This window comes from Gracilinanus agilis, chromosome 4 (genome assembly GCF_016433145.1).
Source record: "Gracilinanus agilis isolate LMUSP501 chromosome 4, AgileGrace, whole genome shotgun sequence".
Lineage (NCBI taxonomy): Eukaryota > Metazoa > Chordata > Mammalia > Didelphimorphia > Didelphidae > Gracilinanus > Gracilinanus agilis.
The window spans coordinates 294,764,757-294,790,707 of NC_058133.1; positions in this window are offsets into that span (position 1 = coordinate 294,764,757).

Consider the following 25,951-nt stretch of genomic DNA (forward strand, 5'->3'; position numbering starts at 1 on the left):
CTTTAAAACTGTAGAAGTACTACAACAAGGAAAAGGGGGAGCTACAATTGCTCTGATCATGAAGACAAGCCTACCAGTATTCTGTTAGAAATAGCAATGGAGATCAAAGCTAATGACAAAAGCCCAAAAAACCTGGATGAGAATCAAAAGAGACTGATTAACTACCATTCAAGAATGCAAGAAGGGACAGAGCCTGGCCCCAGAAAAAGTCTTAAATCTGAAACTGAAGCTGGGTATATAAATAAACAGAAGAGAACAACAAACACCATGAAGAAATTGTATGGTTCAAGAGATGTACAAAAGGAAAACTCAGAAGAAGAAAGAAACTCCATAATAAGAACAAGCAGAAACTTAAGAGAAAAAAAACCAAAAAATTTCTTGACCACCAGGACTACAAGAGTCCCTGGGAAAGAATGAAGAGATTAAAAATGAATTAAGAACTTCTGAGGAAAAATAAATTAGGAGTATAAATAGCTTGAACCAGAAGGTAGAAACCTCTGTCCAAGTAGCAGTCTCCCGGAAAATTAAATTAGACCCAAGAAAATTTTATGCTTTCATGATACAATTAGAAATATTAAAATAAAACCAAAAGACTGAAAAATAGAAGAAAATCTAAGGTGTCTACTATTAAAAAAATATATGGATCTGAAAAATAGGTCAAGAAGAGAGAGAATTTTAGAGTCATTGGACCCCTTGCACACCATGCAAAAAAAAAGTATAGATATATTTCAAGAAATAAGACTTTAAAAACCTGAATATGAAGTGATGCAAAGCGAAGTGAGAAGAACCAGGAGAACATTGTACACAGTAACGCCAATAAAGTATGATGATCGATTGTCAATTACTTAGCTATTATTGGCAATGCAAGGACCAGAACACCTCCAAGGGACTCATGATGAAAAAGGCTATCTGTTGCTATAGAAGGAAGTGATGGAGACTGAATGCAGATTGAAGTATGCTATTCTTCACTTTATTTCCTCCATGAATTTTTCACCAGTGTAAGTAATATGTGTCTTCTTTCAGAATATGATGAACATTGTATAATAACATATGTACAACTTATATCCTATTACCTGCCATCTTGGGGAAGGAAGGAAGAATGAGAGGGAGGGAAAGAACATAATGTCAGAAAATGATTATTGAAAATGGTATCAATATATAATCTGGGGGGGAAATGTAAAAACTTTGAAAAAGAAAGAATAAATGATATCTTCCCAAATTAACAAGAACTAGGGTTAAATAAAAAACTTTAAAAATCCACTAGTTACTTCTTAGTGAAACAACAAAACAAAAATTTCCAGGAATGTCCTAGCCAAACCGTCCAAATTAAAGAGTGTTCTGTATAATCTTCTGCCTGCTACATGAAGCTGCTTTATGTATGCTGCTTTGGACATGTCTTCTAGTCTAGCCCTTTTTAACTACAGAAAAACTGTAAACATCATTCCAAATACTCACACGAAAAAGCTGCATCATGTTTTCATTATTTCTCTGAAGTAATATGTGATTCTTTTTAAAACACCAGTACTCCTATCTGACTAGCAACATCATTCTCTGGATTCATCATACATTGTTTCCTACTTTTTCCTCAATGAATCTTCTTGGTGTCATTGTTGTCTTAGCCATACACTCTCAATGTGAACTTCAGTTTAGGATTTGCTCTCCCTGCACCCAATATTGTGTTCCAGATACTCAAACTAACTCTTGTCTTCACAGATTCCTGTTGTTTCTTCAGCTATTCACCTGCTGTGGCATCTCACCCTATTTTAGGGCTTGAACCACTCTGGATTATAAGGAATTGTTTGAGAAAATTCTACAATTGGAACAATGCCACAAGAAGCTCTTTCAAATACTTCTGCCTGCTCTTGAGCTAACTATGGAAATGTTTGAGTTGGGAATTCAGGCTTCACTTGTACTGTAGAGCTCCACTTATCTAGAATTGGGATCTGGAAGTGAATCCATTTGTATTTTTGAGAATGACTAACTAGCAACTACTTTTAACATGATTATTGAATTTAGAAATGAAAAAACATAAAAAGGATATCTTGCCCATTCCTCAGTAAGAAGAAAAGGGCTGATAATATACCTAAAACATATTTTTGGTGTTTTCCCAAGTTAATTTTCTATTCCTCAAAAAAAATATTTTTTGTCTTCTTCCTTCATCTAGTGACTAGTCTATAACCAGAGAAGCACACATTTTCTTTCTTAAATTTCATTTTTTGCTGTATGTGGAATACTCTAGGCTTGCTTTGTGCTAGGAGAAGTGTAGCAGGGTAAGAAAAGGGAATAGGGTTAACAGCCCCCTAGTTGAAAACCATGTTATCATAGACATTATCTCTCTGTAACTTTTATGTTACAGAGAGCATAGTTTAATTTGGCCTTAAGTATATCAGAATTTTTATAATATAAGATTATACTAGAAATATTTTTATCCCTGTCTCAAATGGTAGTAGACTGTCATTAAGCAATATAATACCACAAAATAAACTGCTTGGATGTCTTCAGGCAATGTTGAATAAAGGAGTAAAGGTAATCATTCAGACAGGTCCAGTAATGCTACCTTTATCTAGAAATATCCTCTTTAGAGGCCATTAAATTGGTTTGACTTTTGTTCAACTGATTTTTCCCAATATGACTTTGCCCATGAAGACATTAAGTCTGGAAAATGTATGATTAAATAAAAGCAATGAAAACTGACAGTTAATGCCACAAGGGATCTACTTAATCCATAAAATTTCTGCACTGACCATTAGCTAGGATTTTTTTAATACCAGAAGCTTCCATAGCAATTGGAAGAGGTAAGGTTGCTGGGTCAAGGAAAGAGGTAAAAGGAGAGATAAAATGTTTTTAATTCTAGTGGAGAATCGTCTTTGGGGTCTAAGAATGTGACCATTATATAAGGACTGGGTAATAAAGGGTTAAGAAATTATTCAATGGAATAGAAATTACATTTATTCTGCTTGGTCCAGAAGACAGAACTAAAACTAGTGGGTGGAAGTTAAAAGGAAACAAAGTAGACCTCGCACAAGGCTCTATGGCAACTCAAGTTATAAAACAGGGGAAGCGTGAGTATCTCATCAATGGGATTTCTCAAGAAAAATCTGGATGACCATTTGTTGGTGGTATCATTGAGAGGATCCATTATTTGACTAGGGTTTGAACTTGAAGACTCCAGATTTTCTTTCTAAACCCTAAGGCTGTAATGTCATTTTCTTCCAAAAATCCAATATCACTTATTAATCACAATATTTTTTAAACGCTACATACAATTAATAACATGGTGGCTTGTTGTACTGAGAAATGTTAGCTCAGTAAATGCCATTTTATGATGCTGGTGAAACAAAAACTGGTCCTTGAGTCTGCACTCTACACTGCCCATCTGAATAAACTCATTCTATACCTCTAATTATCTTAATAGTATGTAAAAGAATCACTGTCCTTGGACTAAGCAATACCCTAGATTCAAATCTAGCCTCAGATATTTATTAGCCATGGGTCCATTGGCAAATCATCTAACTCCTCCCAGCCTCAGCATCATCACCTGTCAAATAGGGCACTTCCCTCAAACAAATTGCTGTGAGACTCAAATAAAATGATGTGAAGCATTAAGTAAACTTTAAAGCTGCATTAAATATATTCTGCATTAAATATCAATTGGTGTTTTTTTTTCAATTTTCTACTTCTTTCATCTTTACTTTGGTTTCCTCCAAATTCTCACTTAAAAACATGTATTTCTAAAGATTTGGAAGAAGTCCCTATTTTATCATTAATTGCATCAGCAAAAATATTCTAAAAGTCATCTGATTTTTTTTAGTAGGCTCACCCACAGTTACCAATGTTCAGACCACCTCTGAAGGGGAGACATTTATTTTGAAGTTGGTTATAAATTTTGTTAGGCTTTCAGTTTATTTCATAAGTATTTAATTCAAGAGACTGACAAAATGCAATGTAATTACAATGAGATATAGTGGGAAACAATACTGATGTCAGTATACCTTTTAGCAGAAGGTAGGGGGCTGGAGGAATAAGCTATGATTTCACACATATATAGACTTCTCAAAGAGGATATTTCTAATTGTTAAAATTTATTGTTTTACAGTTACCTGGGGCAGGAAGATATTAAGCAATTTGCTCAGAGTCCCACAAACAATTCACGTCAAAGGTAAGATTTGAACCCAATTTTTCCTTACTTTGAGGCCAGCCCTACATCCATCCAGTGATGCTGTTTTTCAGACTATATTATACATTAAATACTGGGCTTGGGGGCTCGCTTGGGGACTTAATGAAGTTATAAATTGTTTCTGTGGGACACTATGTCTGACAATGAAAGAGGAAGATGAAGATCAAAAACCTATGTACACATACCACCATGGTGAAAGATAAAGGTGAGAGAATCTCTAAAGCAATGATGTAGCAATGGGGAGTGAGGGGAAGAGCAGCTTCTAGTCACCCAATAAACACTTCTCACCTAAACCGACTTAATGCCACACTCTCAGGACTCAGATCACACCAGAATGGAATACATTAGCCTTCTCCCTTTCACCTCTTTTCCCTGCGTAACCTGTGAGCCTGCTCCCCACCATAGGCTGCCTGGTAAGAATACAAGTGTCTTAGGGTATCTCAGACCTCAAAGTCACAATCAGGCTGCTGATTGCCTGTCAAAGTAGAGTATTCAATCCTTTATCCTTTAGCCCAGAGAAATAAGTAACTGGATTAACAGCTCTGGATAGCAGTAATATAAATAGCTAAGTGCTATAAACTTAAAACAAACGTGAAATTTGAGTATAAGATGACTGAATAAAGAAACACATCTCATTCCAAAAGATCTCAGGCCTGAACATGGTGCAGCACAGTCATTTGCATAGATGGAATACCCTGCAGTTGACTAAGTCCAGACATAAGAACTGCTCAAGGACCTGAGCACCACTGTAGTGTCCTACGTGCATTCAAGTGTATGGATGAGCTTAATGCATTCCATCTCTTTTTTCAATGTCTTCACACAGGCTGTGCCTCATACCAAAAATGTATTGTATTCCATCTTCACCACTATCTCTTACTATAGCTACCTTCAGGGTTCAAGTCAGTTGTCACTTCCCATTGGAAGCTTTTCAGAACACGCCAGGTATTATCTCCCTTCACAACTTTGTGCTTATTTATGTATCTGCCTAGTGGAATGTAAGCTCCCTTAGGGTAGAGACTGCTTTGCTTCTATCTTTATAAAGTGCCTTTGACTCTGGGGGACTGGACAGAGATTATGGATCTGTGATTTCATTGTTATGGGGAGCTCCACTGATGAAACTCCATCTACCACTGCTTATCAGCACCTGCTCTGCAACAGTCTTCCAGAGTTTCCTAGAAGCAGTGAAAAACTAAGTGATTTGCCCAGGCTTGCATAGACAATGTGTATCAGAGGCAAAGTTTAAACTCAAGTCTCATTGATCTTCAAACCAATTCTACAGTTTAAAAAAAATTAGCCAAATAGAGGATAAGTGACTTCTCCAGGGTCACAAATTAGTACAGCTTAGAGGCCAGAATTGAACTCAGGCTCCTGGAATATCACACTATCAACTGCACTTCCAGCTGCCTCCATTGGATGATTACATTTTTCATTCAGGAATATTTGTCTTTTAAACAGAGCATTTTTGGAGAAGCAGCACTGAACTTAATGGGATGAATCTTTAATAGAAGCGTTAAAGACATTATAGGAGAGTATTGAAAAAGAATGATTACTCTTTCTAGAATAAAGCAAAGTTTCTAAGTCTCCAGAAGAATGTCAGTCTTTTGGTAGGGCATCCTGAAAAGGTTTTGACTCCTATCTCCTCTTCCTATATAGTACTCACACACCCCCACTTCAGGATCCAAAATGGGAAATTTTAGAATGTCTCTCTTTTCTATAGGATTCTTCTTATCCAACCCATATCCACAATGGAAATATGTCAACTAAACTATGATATGACTTGACATGTCAGATGAAAAAAAAAGGCAAAGAAAAAAGGCCAGAGGAGAAAAGGTAATGGATTTGACTGCTTGCAAAAAGTCATTTGGACATACATTGACAGAATCCTGTGCTCTTCGAAAACGGGTGAAAGATTTTTGCATGTACTTACATTACGGATTAATGGAATAGTACAAAAACAAAGTGTCATGGTTATAATGGGTGAGAGATCTCTAAGGTAGGAAATGTAGGATCAGCGTACAAAGAATCACCTCCCCATAAAAGCAAACAAGTAGAAGTAGGAAGGAGATCAGGCTAAGATTCTATGTGACCCTGGGACTCTGTAAATAGTGGAACAACTACCACCACAAGAATAACAAATATTTATTCAGTATGTATGGAGTTCTGGGCATTGAAGGAAACACAATGTCTACTTTCAAGGAACATATATTTTTGGAGAGAGATAAAAGATCAATAAATATATAATTTTAATAAATGCTATCATATATCATATATACCCTAGAGAGATAGAAAAGGAAGAAGGTGAAATCTGAGGGAAGAGGTTATGAGCAATCAATGGGAAAAGATAATAGGGGAGTCTGAGTTTTTTTTTCCTGAAACAGAGAAACAGAGAAAGAGGAGAGGAGAGAGAGCATTTGCTGTGGCTTTTAAAGGATGGATAAGAATACAACAAGCAAAGAGAAGATAAAAAGAGCAACTCCAGGCAAAGAAAACCTCATGAACAAAGGTTCAAAGTCATAAGTGATTACAGCATACATTTAGGAAGCCTAAGACTCCAGTTTGACTACAGGGTATAATCTATGGCAGTGATGGGCAAACTACGGCCTTTCGGACAGATGTAGCCCCCCTGAAACATTCTATCCCACTGGCAACATTATTCCTAATCTAATGAATACAATGAGTAGGATACAATACAATGAAACTTCAAAAGAGTTGCCTGAGAAACAGACTGACAGATGAGCATTTCCTTTCCTTTGGCCCCTTTTTTAAAAAGTTTGCCCATCACTGATCCATGGTATTGAGTAAGAGAAGTAAAACAGTATTGAGTAACAGATTGGAAAAGGACAGTAGTGCCAGGCTGTGAGGGAGTCTTGTATATGAATGTGGAATTTGCTCAGTAGGCAGTAAGAAACACTGATCTGAGAGTCCCTGAGAAAGAAAGGCAACCCAAAGATTTCATGGAAGCCATGTTGATCTTTGGATAATAATTATAATAAATAAATAAATATGCTCCAAAAGTGAATTATTAAAAAGCTAAAACATTCAATTCATAGAGAATATCTGAAAACTGACTAATAAATATGTCTACTACATATCTCAAACTGGATATCATGATCTTGAGACATCTTAAACTAAATATATACAAAACTGAACTCATCTTTCCTCCCAAGCACTCCTCTCCTAACTATCCCATTAGAGTCAAGGACATTACCATCTTTTCAGTCAACTAGGTTTGCAATCTATGTATCATCTTCAATTCCTCACTCTCATCCATTTCTCACATCCAATTAGTTGTTGATTCTTGTTGATTCTCCTTTCATAACATCTCTCATGAATATTCCCATTCTCTCCTCTCAGTCTGCTACCATCCTGGAGCAGACACTCATCCTCTTTTGCTTAGACTGTGGCAAATGCCTTATTTTGTTCTCCTTGCCTCGAATCCCTCACTCCAATTCAATTTCCATTCAGCTGTCAACTTGATCTCACCCTCTCCCAACCACATTCAAAAAACTCCCATGTGTCCCTAAAACCTCCAGGATCTGTTTGGCTTTTAAAACTCTTGTCCCTTACTACCTTTCTAATCTTCTTATGCCTTACTCCCACCACCATCCCTAGAATCCAGTGTCACCAATCTCTTTGTTATTCCTCCCATATGATGCTACATCACTGACTGCATTTTCACTGTATGTACTCCAGGTTTAGAACTCTCTCCCTCCTTATATCCATCTTCTGGCTTTCATGAAGTCCCAGCTATGATTCCATCTTCTAAAAGAAGTCTTCTCGCTATAATCATCATCAATTTATCTTATATACATCTTATTACATACTTGTTTTGGATATCTTCCCCCACTAGGCTACAAGTCCCTTGAAAATAGAGTTGGATTTTTTTTTGAGAAAGCCATTTTTCTTTGCATCTCTTGTGCCTAGCACTACAGACAGAAGATCCTGGGTTCAAATCTGAACTCAGACACTTCTTAGCTGTGTGATGCTGGGCGAGTCAATTAACCTCCATTGCCTAGCCCTATATATTGACTCTAAGATGGAAGGTATGGGATTGAAAATAAAAGCTTACTGATAACTTTTTTCACTGTTCAGTTGTTTCAATGTGTCTGACTCTTCATGACCCCATTCAGGGTTTTCTTGGCAAAGATTTTAGAGTGGTTTGCCTTTCCTTCTCCAATTAATTTTACAATTGAGGAACTGAGTCAAATAGGGTTAAATGACTTGCCCAAGGTTACATAGTAAGTGTCTGAGGGCACATTTGAACTTCACAAAGATGAGTCATCCTGACTTCAGGCCTGGCACTCATTGCATCACCTAGCTGCCATTGATGACTTACTTGATGCAATAAAAGTCTGATAAATTAAAATGAACTGTTTGAAAATCTAAAGTAAAGGGTAGTTTACTACCTCCAAAAAGAAGTATAACTGTTAGGAAGTTTTTCCTTATACTAAAATTAATTTGCCTTTTTCTAATTTCCTCCCATTGCTTTCAGTTTTGCCCTCTAGGGACAAACAAAACAGATCAAATCCTTTACTACGGTGACAAGATTCAAATACTTAAAGAGAGCTATAATGTCCTTTGTAAATCATCTCTTCTTCAGACTCAACATCGCCAATTCTTTCAAGAGACTCTTATTTGGCATCAATCTGAAGCCCTTCATCACCTTGTTTGTCACCTCTGAATTCTCTAAAGTCTACCAATGTTATTCCTAGATATGGCACCCCAAATTGAACGTTACTCTATTTAAGGTCTGATGAGAATACAGCAGAGTAGGACTATCTCCTCCCTGTCAGTCTCTCTTGGATGCTATAACTCTCTATAACCCAGCCTAAGATCTCTTTAGCTTTCTTGGCTATCTTATCACATTACTGACTCAATTAGGTTACCTAAAATTCATTATAGGCTTACATCCCTTTAATTTTATACCCGCAATGCTGATTTATTTTAAAATCCAAGTGAAAAAATCTCTCTCTACTAAATTTCTACTTATTCAACTAGATCCAATGGGAAGATTACTGAATCCTGAATCTGTCATTTAGTGTGTTAACTATCTTTCCTAGTCCTATGGCAACTGCCAAACTGATAAATACACCATTTACTATTCATAATTTTTAAAGCACAGAAGTATACTAGTAAAAAAACACTAGTGCAACAAATTACTAGAATATGTATTTATTAGGGCAGTTAGGTAGCACCAGGCCTAGAGACTGGAGGTCCTGGGTTTGAATCTGATCTCAGATACTTCCTAGCTGTTTGACCCTGGGCAGATCACTTAACTCTAATTGTCTAGCCCTTGTTGATTTTCTTAGAATTGGTACTAAGACAGAAGGTAAAGGTTTAAAAAATATATGTAGAGGAACAATGGGAAAGAGTTATACACATACACCAGAAAATACAAAGCTATAAAAATGATGCTTACTTCCCAAAGAGAAGTTGAGGCTTACCACATAAATTACAAATGGAAAGTTTGTCAGGAATAAGGACACGGATAACAAGATAGAAGATATCAACATAAATTGATATATTCTCACCTCAACAGTTTCCTTTACCTTCATTCCTCCTCCAATCACCTTATAATCACCTAATATCCCCTTTATCCTTCCTCACACCCAAATTGCCTTCCTTAACCCACTCATATTATCTTATTTACATCTTGATAACAGTGCTAAAATAGGTTCTCCACCACAGCTCAAGGATCTTGCTATTTAAAATCTCTAGAAGTATTTAGAGGAAATTTATGAGCTATATAAAAGGAAACTGATAAATCCTAAAAAATGAAATATATCAAAATGTATCTGCTTTGTAAATTTCTCTTTTGTGTAAGAATACATTCAATAACAATTTACTTAATATCTTAAAGCAGTCTATATCCACATTATGACTAATGAAGAAATTTCTTTTCTGTGTTTAAAATGAAGAAAGGAAATAATGAAATCATGACAGTCATTTAGTTTTTTTAAATTTTTTTGGAAACTCACTATATTACAGATTTGATTATGCTGTAGATGTTTACATAACACATGACCATCAATCTAACATGAAAAGTATACAATTATTTTTTTATCATCCTAAAAGTTTTATTTTTAAAGGCTATGCTAAATTTAACTAAGTTTCTATAGTGTGCCTTCTTTGGTGATCTACTTCTCAAAAAAGGGTATTTGGGGAAGCCATTTTCTTGTTTTAATAATGAGAAATGAAAGAAATTAAAATAAAAAGTGGGTGTGTGTATATATCCTTTGACATACACATTCATATAAAGGCAACTATCTAGTCCAGTCTACATGAAAGAAATTCCCACTAAAAGACATACGATCATACCACATGTATGTACATGTATATGTATATTTTTCTACATGGGCTTCATATTGAAATTAGAAAGGTTTTCTATTACAATTACAACTTTTTATTATTTGACATTCCTGAGTATGTGTGTGCATATATGCTCTCATGTTCCACTTTGGTGGTAGGGAGAAGAAGCTGCTACTTCATTTTTCGTTTTACAAGTCATAATACGTTCAGTCTGTATCCCTGAATTCTTTATGTGATTGTCTCAGCCACAGGATGCCCACTAAAATCAGAATTATTTATATTTCCAAAAAGTTAACTCTATTCAACAAACATTTATTGGTGTCTTCTACATGCAAGTATATGTAGCTCCTAGCTAGACATCCTTTCAAAATATTTAATAAATTTATGTGATCTTTCTTCTTAACCACACCTCATATTCTCTCTCAGGGACAGAACCATAAGGTAGAAATATATTTTAGCAGTCCTGTCTGCTGTAGCAAAGAACTCCAAAATGGGTACCTATCAATTGGGAGATGGCTGAAAAATTATGATATATCAATATAATGGAATATTATTGTGCCATAAGACTGAAGAAAGGAACAGAATAAGAGAAATCTGGGAAGACATTTTTGAACTGATGCAGAGCAAAGTGAACAGAATAAGGAAGAAAAAATGATGGTAAGGTGAAGAAAAACAACTTTGAAAGATTTGGGAACTATGATCAATAGGGGCTGATTGGCACTCAAGAGACAGATGATGAAGCTTCTTACCTCTTAACAAAGAGAAGGGAAACAAATAAGACAAACAAGACCAATGTATGAGTTTTACTCTGTTATAAAAAGAGGAGCTTTTATTTGGGGAGCAGGGAAATTGTGAGACAGAGTTGCATAGGAATGGTAATTTTAAAAAGCAAGAAAAATGTCTCAAGAAACATTTAAAAAATACACAGAAGAAGGGGGCAGCCGGGTAGCTCAGTGGATTGAGAGCCAGGCCTAGAGATGGGAGGTCCTAGGTTCAAATCTGGCCTCAGGCACTTCCCAGCTGTGTGACCCTGGCCAAGTCACTTGACCCTCATTGCCTACCCTTACCACTCTTCTGCCTTGGAGCCAATACACAGTATTGATTCTAAAATGGAAGGTAAGGGTTATAAAAAATTTTGTTTTAAATACACAGAAAATAGCAAAAGGAAATCCGGGTGGCAACACACACAAATAGGACAGTATTAGTGCTAACTTATTAAATTTAACATATATTTTTAAATCCATGCTGCATGTGATAGAGATTTATAATTTCATTAACAAGTTTTTCTTTTTTTGTCCTTTTTATAGATTGTAGCTTTCATATTTGTTCACATTTTCCAAGTTCATAATTCTAGAAATAATTTTCAAGTGGATTAGTTGTTTTAAATGAGAAATCTGGACTTCTAAAATTAAAGGAAACAATATTTTAATAATAAGAACTTACAAATCATTTGTTATGGCCCTTATCAAGAAAGTCATAATGGCAGTCAGATGTATATAAAACCAACCAAGGTTTTATTGAAAAAGTAAAATATTCCCACCCACTAACAGATGCATTTCTCAGTGTTTTTTCTCCCTGAACCACCAAAAGACACAATTCAAATTGCTGCATGATCTGTATTACAATTTACACCATTGTGTAACTTTAATTAAAAGCTACATGAACAGAAAAGCCTGATAGTCTGAAACTGACAATGCTCACTTTTAACCTCAGTTTTCTTTAATGAATTACTAAAAGAGTTAAAGTCATTTGACTTCCTTCTTCTATCTCTTCATCTGTTTGATGATAGCAAGAAATTAATAAAGGCAGATTGTATAAAGCTGTATGAAGGTCTGTTAGCATCAACTGGCTGCCTCTGGGAAAAATGAATAAAGGAATTTTCCCATTTAAAAATTCATGTGAATGGTGTATTTTTAATTTATAACTTTTCTACAAATCAGAAGGTAGAGAATGGTGACCCCTGGATGTCAAAGACCAGATTCAATATAAGTATACCAATACTCACTGCATTTCTCACATTCCTGAATGTGAAAAAAGTGTTCTTAATAAAAAGCTTCTTTTTGAAAGTTAGACAAAAAGAATATAGATTGAAAAGTACTCCTCCAATACGCCTCAGGCACATATGTGGAAAACTTTTCCATTAAGATTGAAATAAATTAAATGTTTGGGTAGCCAGAGTTTTTCTTCCTCATTATTATAATAATCTTAATGTACAACTCTGTAATTTAATAGTTGTTTCAATTACCAGAGGAAATAAAACAGAGAAGGAAGTTTTCTGAGGCAGCTAAGCCTATTCTAACTAATTATGCTGGAAATTTCCCCAAAAGTCAGGGTAACAGCTTGCATTCATTCAGTGTTAACATTGTAAGGTACTTCATACATTTTTAAGTTTGATCCTCTCGACAATCCCATAAGGTAAGCAGGGCAAAAATTACTTCTTCAATTTTATGGGTAAAGAAACAGGCTCTGAAGTTAAGTGAACTGTTAGTAAACTAGAGTAGGAAGTACCAAACTAGGATTCAAACTAGTTTTCTTGTCCAAAACCAATTTCTGCTATATAACACTGCCACTAATTATAGCACTAAAGTTCTGAAAAACTGATAATATGCCAGTACTTATCACTTCAATGTGAGTAATCCATCTAATGATACAGATTGCACCCCATCCATGCTTACCTACTCATCCTCTATAACTTTCATCCATAGCATCTTTGAAATTCACCACAAAAAAACTACCCAAGTTGAAGGTCTTTATTACACATTGTTAATACAAAATAAAAATCAAAGCAAAATATATACTTGTCTCTTGGAAAAACAGATGTTTACAAATAGTTGAAGGGTATATGGCAATCATTTTTCCCTTAACTCAACTATGAAGAGCATTTGCACATCTTTCATGATAAGCCATCATAGACATTTATTCATCAGTTGTAAGGAAAATGTATAAACAAAAAATAAATGTAACACTATAAGTGTCAATAAATTTAAAGATAATAAAGACCTATAGTGAATAGAATACTAGATTAATAGTCAGCAAAACAGGGTTCAAATCCCATGAAATGGGAAAATGCATAAATATACCTCAAAATTTTATAAATCTAAAGACAAAAAAATAAGGCTGTCTTTAAAAAAAAATTACCTTCCATCTTAGAATCAAAACTGTGAAGGGTAACACAGCTCACAAGTATCTGAGATCACATTTGAAACCAAGACCTTCTGTCTCTAGGTCTGGCTCTCTATCCACTGAGCCACACAGCTGCCCCCAAAGGCTCTATTAATGGTAATACTACCAAATGAATACAAGCAACAAAATTCACATACATATAAATATATATTTCAAAACTTTAAAAAACTGTGCCTTTTGTCCATTAAATTATTCCATTCATTGATACCATTTTTACGTTTTAATAGTTGCAACAAGCATTTATTAAGCACCTACTATGTGAAAGGCACTATACCACTCTGTGACAAAGAAAGACAAAAGATAGACCCAGCTCTCAAAGTATTCACAGTTGAATGAGGGAGACAACACAAAAAGAACTATTGACATGGGATAAAAATACAAGATAATAATAATAAAAGAAGAATGAAGGTATTACTGTCAAAAGACTCAGGAAAAACTTCTTGAAGAAGAACAGATTTTAGCTGAGGCTGGAAGAAAGTTAGGGAAACCAGGAAATGGAGATAAGAAGGGAAGCACTACAGACATAGGAAACAGCCAGTGAAAATGTCCAAAATCTGTAAATGGCATGTTATTTGAGAAGTATAGAAGAGGTCCGGATCAATAGATGTAGAACATATAAGGTGAAGATTGGGGGGGAAGGGGGCATAAGGTGTAAGAAGAAGACTAGAAAGTAAGGGAGGAACAGCAAACAGGTTATTAAGAGTTTTAAACACCAAATAGAGAATTCTACAATTGATTCTGGAGGTGATAGGGAGTTTGACCATGAAAAAATAGATTTTATTGGGCCCTCAATTTAATCTTTCTAAAGGGCAGACCTCACCATGTCTCCTCCTATTTATGGTCAGTCTTCCAGTGATGAATCTCTCCAAATGTAATCTAGTTTATTTCTTATCAAGCAACCAAGATTCATGTTAAAAACCTCTCCATTTTAGTAGAATCTACCAGAGCTTTTGAACAGATAGGTGGTATAGTGTCAGGCCTGCAATAAAGAAATCTCATCTTCCTGAGTTCAAATCTAGCCTCAGATACTTACTATCTGTGTGACCCTGGGCCAGTCACTAAGCCCTGTTTGCCTCAGTTCCTCATCTGAAAAATCAGCTGGAGAAGGAAATAGCAAATGACTCTAGTGTATTTGCTGAGGAAGAGGCTACATGGGGTCAAGAAGTGTCAGATATGACTGAAATGAATAAAGAGACCAAAGCTTTCAATTACCTATCCTAACCTTAAAAGTCCAGTGTGAGACTTCCAATTTTAAGGTATGGGAAGAGGACTTATTGGAGCATAGTAAATCATTAAATTTGAATAGATATCACAAAATCAAGGATTGACATTTCTTTCTTACCAAAAATAACCAGAACATCACTTGAGTTCTACTACTTACAATTCAAAATTCACCTTGAATTCCTACAAAATTATTCTTTTAAAATGAATTTGTACAAAATTATTTAATTTTTTTAAAACAACCCTTACCTTTGTTTTTAGTACCAATTTTAAGGCCAAAGACTGGCAAGGGATAGGCAATTGGAGTTAAGTGACTTGCCCAGGGTAAACTGCCTGGAAGTGTCTGAGGCCATATTTGAACACAGGTCTTCCCAATTCCAGGCTTCATACTTTATCCACTAAGCTATTTAATTGCCTCAAAAATGATTTAATTGCTCATATTCTTTGACTCAGAGATGGCACTGTTAGGTATATATCCTATAGAAGTCAAAAAGAGATCCCATGTATACCAAAATTTAATAGCAATGTTTTTCAGTTATAAAAAAAAAAGCTGAATACAAAGTGAATACCAATCAACTGGAGAATGGTGACATAAACTGTGATATGTTCAAGAACTAAGACATTGCTACATTTTAAGAAACAATGAATAGTAAGGGTACAGAGAATCAAGGGAAGACAAGTGAATTGTTATAAAGTAAATAGATTCAGGAAAAAAACAGTATAAATATCCAAGTTTGGTTTCAAAGAAGAGATTCGAAAATGTGCCTGTTACCTACTTATACAAAAATATTTATAGCAGCTCTTTTTGTGGTGGAAAAAACTGGAAATTGAGGGGATGTCCATCAATTGGGAAAGCCTAAACAAACTGCAGCATATGTAGACGATGGAATTTTATTGGGCTATAAAAAATGATAAACAAGATGATTTCAAAAATACTGAAAAGCTCTACGTGAATTGATGCAGAGCAAAATAAGCAGAACTGGGAGAACATTGTACACAGAAACAGCAATATTGTATGATAATCAACTGAAAATTTGACTCTTCTCAGCCATGCAATGATATGAGGCAGTTCTAAAGGGCTTATGATGGGTAATGCCTCCAGAGAAAGAACTATTAGAGTGGAATGCAGATCAAAATATATAGTCTTTCCATCACTGATCACTATATTTGTAGTTTGAAATAAGAGTTTTAGTTTTGTATGACTGTGCTCTTCCAACAATGGCCGACATGGGAGAATGTTTTGCATGACAATGTATGGCACAGATCAAATTGCTTACCATCTCCAAATGGGGGGGAGGGAAGAGAGGGAAGAAGACAATATGGATCTTATCATTTTGAAAAATATATGTTGAAAACACATTAATAAGGAAAATAAAATATCTTTGAATTAAAGAAAAGAAAATATACCTGTTCCCTTTTGCAGAAGTTGAAGACTATGTCTGTGAAGTAAACATATAATGTCACACTTGGTTGATGTGTTGATTAATTTTGCCAAACTATTTTTCCCTCTCTTTTTTACTTGTTATAAGAGTAGGGAAAGATAACAAAAGGGTATATTGGAAAATGTGTCTCATATAGAAACAAAATAATTAATTAAAATTTTAAAATGAAGATGGCAAAAATAAATTACCAAGAAATAATTATGAAATTACCAAGAAATAATTATGAAATATTATCATTTTGGTAACATTTTTAGAGTGTGTGATTTCTCTGTGACACAAGATCATGATATGCAAAGCAGAAGACTTTTCTTCTAGAGGTACCAGACCTTCAACAAGAGAGATACAAATTTCCAAAAGGTAAAGGAAAATGAGGAAGAAGAATTTTAAATCATAGATCCTTTGGAAATAAAAACTAGAGAAACAATCAATATTGATATTCTGATTTTTACAAAGTCAGTTTTGAAAGTGAGTAGAGTTACTAACATTTCTTCTTATATTTTTCTAGAGCACTTTGTCCTATTTCTCTTTTGACCTTATCACACTATCTTGTGCTCTACTTTTTCACTTATATATCACATTCCCTCCTAGAATATATAAACCTCTTTAGAAGTGGAGATGAGGTAAGTTTCAATCTCTGTATCCTCAGCCCTAGCATTATGCCTGGCACACGAGAGTTACTTAAATAAAATGAATATATTGAATCCGATTAAAATATTCAAATGGATCGTATGTTTAAACTACTTTCCTAACCTTAGAAGTATTACATCAATGTTAGTTATTTTTAGTGTTACTATTAAAATGGAGAGCAAAATATCTCTATACTCAGAAACCAATATGGTTGCCGTAGGACCAGAGTTCCCCATTTCACTAAAACAAGGATTTGTTTTCCTTAAAAGGAACAAAGCTCTCCTTGAGACCTGATTGACCCCTGGCTCTCTTGACACAGTTTTCTGGTCATCGAAGCTCATTTAAGGGGAAAAAAAGGCCCCTCAGACTTGGATTTCTGAAAACTATAGCAAATCGTATATTGTAGGGCCTGACTACCCCCATGTATTTCTTTATGATGAGGGGAGCTGTGTCTAGAGAAGCTATATGCCATTGTATTCTTGTTGCCATTGTACTCACATTGCATAATCTTGCTGTTTAGAGGAAAGTAAACCTCCTTCTGTTAACTGTTGAATGAAGTGTGAGTGTCTCATTTAATTTCAACATTGAATCTGAACCCACAGGGTACTGGTGCCTGCCCCTAACAAGAACTGAGGACAAAACTGTGGAGTCCTCTAGCACTATATTGAATTCAAATAATTCAGACTCCAGTGAAGGCAGTTACTAATCTGCTAAATGATTAAAATATTCTCTCATCCTTAGCATGTAAAGTTATTTTAATAACTATGCTATAATTCTTTTTTTGTAGATAGCAATGTGCTCTGGCATTCAGTGTAGTTGCCCTGTTGAGGCTTTACTAAGAAAATATCATCCCTCAGAAGATGTAAGTTACAAGTATTGGATAGAAGAAGTTTAGCTGCTATATAGCAGCAGACTTCTTTCAAAGGATATAGGGGGCACATGATTTTTAATACATTTTTTTTTAGTTAAATGTTTGGTGGTGGGCACTAAGTATATAAAAAATGAGGTGGAATTTTAGTGAATCAATATGTCATTAGTTCAATATGGCAGTCAAGAAAAAAGCTAATGTAATTTTGAGCTACATTAAAAGAAATGTAGCGGACATGATTGGGTATGTAGACTGGAAACTACCACACCAATGCAACTATCAACAATTTGGAAATAGGTCTTGATCAATGACACATGTTAAAACCAGTGGAAATACGCATCAGCCATGGGCGGCAAGGGGAACTGGGGGAGGGGAGGTGAAGGGGAAAGTAAGAGCATGAATTATGTAACCACATTAACTTTTCTAAAAAATAAATATCGATAAATGTTTAAAAATTTTTTAAAAAAGAAATGTAGTTTACAATAAGGAAATAATAGTCATTCTATACCCTATTTTGGTCAGAAAAGATCAAACATATTGTGTCAATTCTAGCTACTACAATTTAAGAGGGACAATGATAAAAGTACAAAGCATCCATAGGACAACAACTAGAAGGTAAAGGTCCTTGAGACACATGAGTAAAAAAATCAAAGGCAATGGGGATGTCTGGTCAGTATTAGACTCAATACAAGAGTCTTCTTAGTAGTCTTCAATTATTTAAAGGGCTGACATGACAAAGCATTCTGTTTGGCTTCAGTGAGGTTTTGTCTTTTTCTATTTGACTCCAGGGGTAGAATCAGGAATAAAGATGAAGAAGGTACAAAGGCATAAATTTAGGCTCCATGTTGGAGAAAACTTCCAAACAATTAAAAACTATCCAAAAGGAGTGGGACTACTAAAGGAGGCAGGTTCCCCATAAGTGGAGGCCTTAAGGGAGAGGTTGAATGACCACTTGTTCAGTATGTTATAGCATGCATTTTTTCCATGCCTGAGTTAGGCTAGATAGTTGTTGATCTTTCTTCCAACTATAGAATTCCATGAACAAATCACTATAATAAGAGACACCAAGCAAAGAGAAAGAAATATATCAACTAGCTTTATGCTATTTTCTATCAAATTATACCTCTAATTACTTTTTTTAGAGAAGTAACAAATTAAATTCAACAATTCAGTTCAATAAATATTGGGTACAAAGCCCTCCAAGAGTCTGACTTTCACATGTATTTGCAGGACAAGGACTAATTTCTGTCTATTCTTAAAATAGAGCAGCTCAACTAATTTTAGCCCCAAGTGGTGTAAAGTGTCAAAGCTACCAAACAACTGGACACCTGAATCTCAGACTCAGTAGCAAAAAAAGTGTTCTGCAGTAGCTTTGATATTTTCCACTTAAAGATATAAAGACAGGATTGGGAGCTGAGCTTTGTGAATCCTTGATGAAATATCGTCAATCATATAAACTTCAAAACAAGTTCTACATTATTTAAATGACCTATTTTTAACCACTGCCGAAACAACAATAACAACTTATATTTTGCACTTTGAAAGTGTCTACATAAAAGTCAGACCATAACTGTTTAAAATGAGTAATATTTCCAAAGATTCCCATCTAAATTGGATTAAGAAGGCTGTGTAATACAAAACAAAGTATATAAAACACCATGTAGACATACTTAGCTTTGCAGTAAGACTGGTTACTGGGTAATGTTTTAATTCAGTAAGACTTTTGTTTCAAGGTTTTTAAATATTCTGTTGACTACCAGAATTCACTGCGAAATATTTTCACCCACTAAAGAAAAAGCAAAGCTTTGTCAACTCTGCATCCTTTGTCAATTCTTTTCAAGAAACATTTCAAGCATGCAATGACAGCCACATTCACAGCTGGCATTTACAAAGCTTGCTTTGAACTCTCTTAAGCCTCAGTTTCCTTCTCTGTAAATCAGAGGGTGGCACACTGGAAGATAGTACAAAAGGTCTTTTTAAGCTCTAAAATTCTAAGAGTAACCTAGTACCTTAGCAATAATACCTGTCACATTATAGGTGCTTAATAACATGCCAGTTCATAGGTTAATGGGTCTGTGGATCTAAATCCACATTTAATATTCCTTTATTAAAAATATTTTCCTTTCCTATTCTTATTAAGAATTACTATCAAGAGTCAACACAGTTAAGAACCAACAAATTATCAATGAAAGATTATATTCAAAAATGGTTTTCAGAATTACAGTACAATCTTTGTTAACAATATTATTTTTTGTTCCATGTAATAATTTAATGGCTTAGAGCCATGGTGGCAAACCTATGAAACATGTGCCAGAAGGGGCACTCAGAGTCCTCTCTGTGGGCACACCTGCCATTGCCCTAACACAGAGCTTGCCAGAGTTCATTACTAGAAAGCCAAAGGGATGCAGGGCAGGGCTGTTCCCCTCCCCCTCTCCCTGCTCACTTGAGAACATCACCCACCCTTCTAAAAGGCTCACCATCATTGGCTTAGGGGAAGAGAGAGAATTTTGGAATCAAGAAGATGCAACTTTAGATCTCACACATGCTAACTATAGAACAACAGGAAAATCAATTAACTTTGTATTAACCCCAAATAATAAAGATCATCAAGAAAATAACCAACTCCTCAATGAAACATCACTTAAGATATGTGAAACTAGACTAGGTGGGGCAGCTAGGTAGCTCAGTGGTGAGAGAGAGCCAGGTCTGGAGACAGGAGGTCTTGGGTTCAAATGTGACCTCAGACTATTCCTAGCTTTGTGATCCTTGGCAAGTCACTTTACTCCAGTTTCCTGACACTTAACACCCTTCTGCCTAGGAACCAATACTTAGTATCTATTCAAAGATGGAAGGTAAGTAAAGGAGGGAGAGGGGAGACAGAGGAGAGGGGAGACAGAGGGGATGGGAGAAAGAGGAGAAGAGCGGAGGAGAGAGGTGAGGAGAGGAAAGAAGAGGAGAGGAAGGCCAGAAAAATCACAGCAAAGTACATAGAAAAATGTTTTAAACTTATTACAAAAATAAACATCCCAAAGGAAAGCATCTCTATACACTTGGAAGGAGTGGATTGTATGTGGAACCATGAATCTCCATTTCGTACCGTTTGTTTTTTTTTTCTTTTTACTTCCCTCTGAATTTAATGTCTATTCACTTCTGTCATTTAAAGATATGTTTTAATGATTCACTTTTTTGGAGGAGTCATTACTATTATTAACTCTCTCTTCCTCAAACACTCAATTAAAAACCAACAAAAAGAGGAAAAACCCTTGTAACACAAAGGCATATCCAAGTAAAATAAATCCTCATAGCTCCCATATTCTAAAATGTCATTTTCATCCACTTTGTCTACATCTATTCTCTCAGGAAATACCATACTTCAACATAGATGCTCTAGAAATAAAAGGTCACTGCAATGATCAGGGTTCTTATAGTGGTGGTGTGTTTTTTTTTCAAAATTGCTATTCTTCATAATATTGTTTGCTTTGTGTAAAATATTATCTTGGTTCTGCTCATTTTATGCTTTCAATTCATATTATTCAGGAGTATTTGAAATAATTTCTTTTATGATTCCTTACCACACAATAATATTCCAGTATGTCATTAAAACACAATTTCTAGAATGCCTGTCCTTTGATCCAGCCATACCATTGCTGGGTTTGTACCCCAAAGAGATCATAGATAAACAGACTTGTACGAAAATATTTATAGCCGCATTTTTTGTGGTGGCAAAAAACTGGAAAAGGAGGATATGCCCTTCAATTGGGGAATGGTTGAACAAATTGTGGCATATGCTGGTGATGGAATACTATTGTGCTCAAATGAATAATAAACTGGAGGAATTCCATGTGAATTGGAAAGACCTCCAGGAATTGATGCAGAGCAAAAGGAGCAGAGACAGAAGAACATTGTACACAGAGACCAATACACTGTGGTAAAATAGAATGTAATGGACTTCTGTACTAGCAGCAATGCAATGACCCAGGACAATTCTGAGGGACTTATGGTAAAGAATGGCTATCCACATTCAGAGGAAGAACTACAGGAGTGGAAACAGAAGAAAAACAACTACTTGAACACATGGGTTGAGGCGGACATGATTTGGGATGTAGACTGGAAACTACCACTCCAATGCAACTATCAACAATTTGGAAATAGGTCTTGATCAATGACACATGTTAAAACCAGTGGAAATACGCATCAGCCATGGGTGGAACTTGGGGGGGGGGGTGAAGGGGAAAGTAAGAGCATGAATTATGTAACCATGTTAACTTTTCTAAAAAATACATATTTTATTAATGTTTTTAAAAAAATTAAATTTAAAAAAAAACACAATTTCTTCAACCTTTTCCCAACTGTCTAAGAGGCTATCAGGATTTTAGTGACTTGGTTCTTTTTATTTTTCCATAGCAAAGAACATAGAAAGACTTTTTAAAAATTTATTCCCAACATAAACATCTCCAAAAGTAGCATCTCCTTACACACAACAGAAGAGGATTTTCTTGAACTATGGATATGTGGAACTATGAATCTCCCTTACATGTCCTTTGCGTTTTTCCTTTTTTTTTTTTTGCTTTCTTCTGAACTTATTTTTGAATATTGCATGCGTACATTGATTATGACTCCTCTATTCTCTATTTTCCTCCTTAACCCATCCCTACTTGATCCCCTGTAATCTAATGTATTTCTATACCTGTGTTTGCATATGTGCATGTTTATGTGCATGCATTATGAAAAATGCTTTGTATATATTCTGAAGACACAGTTATCACTGAAATTTTCATATCTCCTAAAGTTGTTTTAATCTTCAATGTCGTGTTGTGCCTTTATTAATTGTTTTCCAGGTTCTGCTCATTTCACTCTACATCAATTCATATTACCCAGGATTCTCTGAAATTGTCTCAAGTAATGTTTTTTACCACACAATAATATTTCATTACATTTATATCCCCCAATTTGTTCAGTCAATTGACTAGAAGGCCCTTAAGATTCCAGCTCTTTGCTTGTCTTTTCTTACCCCTTTTAATGTCTACCGCCATTAGGACCAGGCCTCTTGCTAATTATTCCTTCCCCAGTTTAACCATCTCTCTTCCTTGCCCTTGCTTATTTTCCTGTTCAATTTGAACAGTTTCCTGTTCAGTTCTGTTCTATAATCAACTCCATGTTTCCGCATATCTTCGACCATCTTTTTGTCCATTTCAGGTGAGGATAAGGTTCATGTGATACACATTTTCTGTACTACCTCCTCTATATTTGTATATTCTCACAGACCCATTATGAGAAATAGCAAGTTATACTTCCTCCTTTCTATACTAGTGTGTTATTCTTTTTGCCCTCCCTTCTCTTTCCCCTCTTCAAACTCTCAAGAGAAGAACCAACTCCAACCCCACCTCCAGGACCTCTGTATTTCTGAACTCTCTCAAAACCCTTTGAAGATATTAAGGTGCTAAAAGGAGGTTTGCTTTTTTCATTCTTTTGAAGGTTAGCACCACATCATCATTCAGTTCCTTCCAACTGTTTATGTAAATTTTTCTCTCTAGGTTTCTCTTGACTTATGTATTTGAATTTAAAAGTTCCTACTCAGGTCTTTTAATCGGAAATAATGGAAAGTCTTCTATTCCACTAAAGATCCATTTTTCCTCTATAGGACTATAATCAGCTTTGCAGGTTATGGTTTTTTTGGTAAACCTTTAGGAATAATGCAATATTCCTAAATGCAATAATGCAATAAAGTCTCTTCTCATTAAGTATAGAAGTTGCCAAGTCTTGTATGTTATTGACTGTATTTCCTTCATACTGAAGCTGTTCTTTCTAGAAGCTTGCAGTATTTTTGTTTAACATGGACCTACTACTACTCTTTTGGGTGGAAGTAGTTGGTTTAGCTTTGTTTCACTTTGGGTCTCATAGCTTAGGTCTGACACAGGATCTTTGAGGTTAAGATATTTAAGGTCATCAGGGTCCAATCTGGCATCCTAGGACAGAATGTTAGGAACCTCTGAGCCTGGTCTGAGGACTATATGACTGTACTTTTTTTTTTTTTTTTTTTTTTTTTTTTTTTTTTTGCTGCACTGATGCTCCCCAGGGCTTCCAAAATCTCTGATTTGGAACCTTCTGACCGTAATGAAGTTTTATATGGATCTTTCCACTCTGGTTGACTCTTAACACCAACTCATGCTAGCTATATATTTCCCCTGACCTTGTCATAGTGAGAGGCAACCCCACACTGACTTTGTTGAGCTCCCCTTATTTCCCTTAGGGTTATGGCTAAAGTCTTATGTAGTTCTGGCTTGTAAAAACAGTCACTTATTATGGTTTCTCATTTGATTTATTGATCATTATTTGGTTTGGTATGGAATTCAGTGTTTTGCTGGAAAGAGTATGTGGGAACTAAGCCATCTTGACTGGAAGTCAGGAATTTAGGGGGGAAATTGCATAATAAAGGATTAGTCAATAAACCAAATCATTATGATCATGATCAGATGATTTGGTTGATGCATCTTCCCTCTGAAAGAGGCTGAGAAGCTTGAGAAAGGCATGATGACACAAAATAAAAATGTCTTAGATATTTGGAGCATGCACAGAAATTCTCTCTTTTCGATTTACCATCCCTGAAGAGAAAAGGAATTTTTCATCTGGCTAAACATCCCAGAGGAACTGGCATTTATTCCAAAAGGCTACAGGCACCTAAGGCTAATTTCTTAGTGTACAATATTTCTAAACCTGCTAGAAGTAGAGAAGAAGGAAGGGGTGTTGATGCCCTTCAAGTGGGGAAGGGAACTTCAGTCCTCTATTCCCTAAATCTGGAATGAAGCTGAGAGGGACATGACCTTGCTATTGCTTCTTTCTCTATTGGGCCCATGCTTTCCTACTTCCAGGTGAAATAGATGGGATGTGGCTTCTGCCAAATAAGCTTAGAAAGTTCAGAAAGGCAAGTCACAAAGGTCCTTTCTTATAGGCTGAGTTTTTTGGCTAGCTGATCCCAGATTATGAAACTGGAGCCTAGAACCAGCTAAGATGTGGACTCACTTATTATCTATACTGCATTTGGAAGTGAATTTCCTAGAATGCATGCTGCATAGAAACTGTGTTAAGTCTGAGTTCCTTCTCCCTAAGTACCAAGGTGTTATAGGGGGAATGTATCTTCATATGTGGTCAAGAAATTTTTGTACTTATGTCCTTGTTATATGGTCAAAGTAAAAATCCCATGAAAAGCTAATTAATGTTAATCAGTTAAATGGAACAGAAACATTAATCACAGTCAATTAACGGAAGAACAGACAGAATAAAGGCTTGAGCCAATAACATTAAAGATACTCTCAACCTTTCCTATAATCCCGAGGAGGAGAAGTAGCTGACTTTGCTCTGGCCTTAAAAAGTCATGACTATACCTGATAAGATGTATATGTTCTCTCACTCCAAACTCCACATCAAATCAGTAGTCAAATCTCAAAAAGTCTACTTCAGCAACATATACCTGTCCCTCTTCTCTCCTTTCACATGACCACTATCCTAGTTCAGGCCCTCATTGCTTCCAAACTGGACTAGTACAATAGTTTCCTAATTAAACTTCCTGACTCTAGCATTTCATTCCTCCAATGCATCCTCCATGTAGCTGCCAAGTTGATCTTTCTAAAGCACAGGCCTTGGGGGTAGTTGGGTGGCTCAGTGGATTGAGAGCTGGGCCTAGAGACAGGAGGTGCTAGGTTCAAATCTGGCCTCAGACACTTCCCAGCTATGTGACCCTGGGCAAGTCACTTGACCCCCATTGCCTAGCCCTTACCACTCTTCTGCCTTGGAGCCAATACACAGTATTGACTCTAAGACGGAAGGTAAGGGAGGTTTTAAAAAAATAAAAATTAAAAAAAAATAAAGCACAGGTCTAATCATATCACTTTCCTTCCTCAAAAGGTTTGACTGGCTCCCTATTACCTAGAGAAATACATTCATCTCTGATGGTCATTTAAAGTTTTCCACAATATGAATCCAACCAATCTTTCCAGACTAATTGAATGTCTTTGCAAAAGTTATCTCCCATGCCTAAAATGTTCACCCTCTTCATCTCTACCACTTGGAATACCTAGCTCCATTTAAAGCACAATCTAAGTGCCACACTATAACAGGTCTGTCTTG